Here is a 4,961-nt window from a genome sequence, read left to right on the forward strand (position 1 = left end):
GAGATGTTGCATATATTTTGCTTTGCATTGTTCTACAGCTGTCTCATAGTTCTTTCTATTGTCCAGCAAAATAAAATGTAGCATGTGCCAGGATCCAAAGCTCCATTTGCAACAATGGTTATATTTTTATAGTCTTTGCACATATTTATGTAGAATTTTAAGACAAAGGTGAAAATAGATGGAAAGCTAGAGCCTGGAGACAAACTTACAGTGCTTTGGCATTTACTGATTAGAAAATGAGGAATATCCAACTGAAGACCCTAGGAAAGAAGTTTCAGTGAGGTTTGACACAATTCAAACCTTCTATTTATAGTTTTACCTACAAACAGTGAATATTGAAATTGGCTTAAATGGATCTTAAGTATTATACCTTTGTGACTTTATATATGGTGTACCTTTTAAAGGAATTCCTTTCTCATATTGTTTCACTTTTCCTTTAAAAAACATTTTAAAAATTGCTTCCTCTGTAAAGCCTTCTCTGACTTCAGCTGGATTGATTTTATACTGAGCTTGATTGATGTTATGCTTTAGCTTGATTAATATATATGTATATTGACTATAAACTTGTGTGAATATTCTTATAAAGGTACTTACTACATGGTTCTGGAATTATCTATTTACTGAGAGTAGGAAAATATGCCTTATTTAACTTGGTATTCATAATATCTGTGACACATTGGACACAAATACATAATTCATGTAAATTCTTTTAATTGGCTGACTAAAAAAGATGAAGTTTATAATGCATAAACTGCCCCCCTCCCATCTTGATTTGTAGGTAAACTGTTTTAATGTGTGAACTCAGTTCCTGTCCAGACTGGATGGAACCATGGAACAATGTAACTTACTTTGTCCTCCTGGGCCTCACAGAGAATCCAAAGGAGTAGAAAGTCCTTTTTGTTCTGTTCTTGCTCTTCTACATTTTCACTCTGGTGGGCAATCTGCTCATTGTTGTGACTATAACTGTCAGTAAGACCCTGAACTCACCTATGCACACTTTTCTTGCTTGCTTATCATTTATATATCTAATGTATGCCTCTTCTATCTTCCCTAGATTGATTTCAGACTTGTACTTTGGGGAAGATACCATATCCTTCCAAACTTGTCTGACCCAGCTGTTTATAGAGCACTTTTTTGGTGGATCAGAGATCGTCCTTCTGCTGGTGATGGCCTGTGATCCCTATGTGGCCATCTGTAAGCCCTTGCATTATTTGGTGATCATGAGGCAGAGGGTGTGTTTCATGCTTCTGGTGTTGTCATTTGTTGGTGGCTTTGTGCACTCAGTAATTCATCTTATCACATTTATAGGCTCCCATTCTGTGGCCCCAATGTCATTGATCACTTTCTCTGTTCCCTTTACTGAAACTTGTCTGTACTGATACCAACATCATAGGCATCATAGTTGTGGCCAATGGAGGACTGATCTGCACTATTGTTTTCTTACTCTTACTCATCTCCTATGGAGTCATCCTGCACTCTCTGAAGAACCCGAGTCAGGAAGAGCGGCAGAAAACCCTCCAGACATGTGGTTCCCACATCACTCTGGTTGTCTGCTTCTTTGTTCCCTGTATTTTCATGTATGTAAGACCTGCTAAGACCTTCCCCATTGACAAATCATTTTGAGTGTATTTTATATACTCATAACCCCCATGTTGAACCCATTAATCTACTGTCTAAGAAATTCCAAATTCAGACTCAAATTGAAGAAAGTAGGGAAAACCACTAGACCATTCAGGTATGACCTATATCAAATCCCTTATGATTATACAGTGGAAGTGAGAAATAGATTTAAGGACCTAGATCTGATAGATAGAGTGCCTGATGAACTATGGAATGAGGTTCATGACATTGTATAGGAGACAGGGATCAAGACCATCCCCATGGAAAAGAAATGCAAAAAAGCAAAATGGCTGTCTGGAGAGGGGTTACAAATAGCTGTGAAAAGAAGAGAGGTGAAAAGTAAAGGAGAAAAGAAAAGATATAAGCATCTGAATGCAGAGTTCCAAAGAATAGCAAGAAGAGATAAGAAAGCCTTCTTCAGCGATCAATCCAAGGAAATAGAGGAAAATAACAGGATGGGAAAGACTAGAGATCTCTTCAAGAAAATTAAAGATACCAAGGGAACATTTCATGCAAAGATGGGCTCGATGAAGGATAGAAATGGTATGGACCTAACAGAAGCAGAAGATATTAAGAAGAGGTGGCAAGAATACACGGAAGAACTGTACAAAAAAGATCTTCACGACCCAGATAATAATGATGATGTGATCACTAATCTAGAGCTAGACATCTTGGAATGTGAAGCCAAGTGGGCCTTAGAAAGCATCACTACGAACAAAGCTAGTGGAGGTGATGGAATTCCAGTTGAGCTGTTTCAAATCCTGAAAGATGATGCTGTGAAAATGTTGCACTAAATATGCCAGCAAATTTGGAAAACTCAGCAGTGGCCACAGGACAGGAAAAGGTCAGTTTTCATTCCAATCCCAAAGAAAGGCAATGCAAAAAAAAAAAAAAAAAAAAAGAATGCTCAAACTACCCAACAATTGCACTCATCTCACACACTAGTGAAGTAATGCTCAAAATTCTCCAAGCCAGGCTTCAGCAATACATGAACCCTGAAATCCCTGATGTTCAAGCTGGTTTTAGAAAAGGCAGAGGAACCAGAGATCAAATTGCCAACATCCGCTGGATCATGGAAAAAGCAGGAGAGTTCCAGAAAAACACCTATTTCTGCTTTATTGACTATGCCAAAGCCTTTGACTGTGTGGATCACAATAAACTGTGGAAAATTCTGAGAGAAATGGGAATACCAGACCACCTAACCTGCCTCTTGAGAAATCTGTATGCAGGTCAGGAAGCAACAGTTAGAACTGTACATGGAACAACAGACTGGTTCCAAATAGGAAAAGGAGTACGTCAAGGCTGTATATTGTCACCCTACTTATTTAACTTATATGCAGAATACGTCATGAGAAACGCTGGACTGGAAGAAACACAAGCTGGAATCAAGATTGCTGGGAGAAATATCAATAACCTCAGATATGCAGATGACACCACCCTTACGGCAGAAAGTGAAGAGGAGCTAAGAAGCCTCTTGATAAAAGTGAAAGAGGAGAGTGAAAAAGTTGGCTTAAAGCTCAACATTCAGAAAACGAAGATCATGACATCCGGTCCCATCACTTCATGGGAAATAGATAGGGAAACAGTGGAAACAGGGTCAGACTTTATTTTGGGGGGCTCCAAAATCACTGCAGATGGTGACTGCAGCCATGAAATTAAAAGACGCATATTCCTTAGAAGAAAAGTTATGACCAACCTAGATAGCATATTGAAAAGCAGAGACATTACTTTGCCGACTAAGGTCCGTCTAGTCAAGGCTATGAGTTTTCCTGTGGTCATGTATGGATGTGAGAGTTGGACTGTGAAGAAGGCTGAGCACCGAAGAATTGATACTTTTGAACTGTGGTGTTGGAGAAGACTCTTGAGAGTTCCTTGGACTGCAAGGAGATCCAACCAGTCCATTCTGAAGGAGATCAACCCTGGGATTTCTTTGGAAGGAATGATGCTAAAGCTGAAGCTCCAGCACTTTGGCCACCTCATGCAAAGGGTTGACTCACTGGAAAAGACTCTGATGCTGGGAGGGATTGGGGGTAGGAGGAGAAGGGGACGACAGAGGATGAGATGGCTGGATGGCATCACTGACTTGATGGACGTGAGTCTGAGTGAACTCCGGGAGATGGTGATGGACAGGGAGGCCTGGCGTGCTGCGATTCATGGGGTTGCAAGGAGTCAAACATGACTGAGCAACTGAACTGAACTGAACTGAAGAAATTCTGAGTTGACTAATGGTATGAAGAAGCTCTGGAGAAAAATATGTTATTCCAGGTGGTAAATAAGTGCATTATCCCTCATGACAAAAGTATTTTAATATTAAAGCCAATAATCTTGGAGAGTAAAGATTTCATAAATCTAATGGAAACTTTTAATTAAGGGATTTATGAAAATGTTATTTAAAAATGAACTATATATTTGTGATTTTGTTAAGTTTCTTTGCAAAAATCTAAAATTTATAATGTCTGTTTTACTAGGGCACCTAGAGAGGTAAAGTACAGTTGAAGTGGGGAGTCAATAATAATATGCTATTTACTAGTGAATGACAATTTTATAAACACAATATTTTTTGCTCAATTACTGATTCACTTTTACTTCTTTCTCATTCTTTGTTTTATTTTAGTAGTATTTTTTTTGTTTTACCTTCACTATTTTTATTGTACTAGTTAAAAAATAAAGTTCTATATAGACCAGACTCTTATTCAATTTCATTTGTGTTACATATTATGTTTTAATGTATTATTTAATTTTTTAAATAAAGTATGAAAATGTGTTAGTTCACAGTCATATCCGACTCTTTGTGATCCCATGGACTGTAGCCCACCAGGTCCTCTGTCCATGGAATTCTTCAGGCAAGAGTACCGGAGTGGGTTGTCATTTCTTTTTCCAGGGGATTTTCCCGACCCAGGGATTGAACCCTGGTCTCCTGCAGTGCAGGCAGATTCTTTACCATTTGAGCTACTGGTGAAGCCCACTGTATTGAAAATATAGTGGATAATAATACATATGAAATATAACTTATGCAAAGTCTGTACTGTAGAGTGACAGTTCTGCTCATCCCAAACCGGAGCTCCGAGTTCCTGCAGATGCAGTCACTCTGCTGCTGCTGCTGCTAAGTCGCTGCCGTCGTGTCTGACTCTGTGCGACCCCATAGATGGCAGCTCACCAGGATCTCCCGTCCTTGGGATTCTCCAGGCAAGAACACTGGAGTGGGGTGCCATTGCCTTCTCTGGCAGTCACTCTGTTTTGTTTCTAAAGCTCTTTAAGTAAGATCTTTGCAAAAATATGTATTTTTCCACATAGTTTTGTTACTATGTCTCTGTGTATAAACTTTGCATTTTACTTCTCAA

At 39.0% G+C, this 4,961-nt stretch overlaps 1 pseudogene; it reads left to right on the forward strand.

The window, feature by feature from the left end:
* The first annotated feature begins 821 nt into the window (after positions 1-821).
* Positions 822-4,747, forward strand: LOC138076233 (olfactory receptor 4A47-like; annotated as a pseudogene).
* Positions 4,748-4,961: the final 214 nt, after the last annotated feature.

The sequence above is a fragment of the Capricornis sumatraensis genome, chromosome 3 (genome assembly GCF_032405125.1).
Source record: "Capricornis sumatraensis isolate serow.1 chromosome 3, serow.2, whole genome shotgun sequence".
Taxonomy (NCBI): domain Eukaryota; kingdom Metazoa; phylum Chordata; class Mammalia; order Artiodactyla; family Bovidae; genus Capricornis; species Capricornis sumatraensis.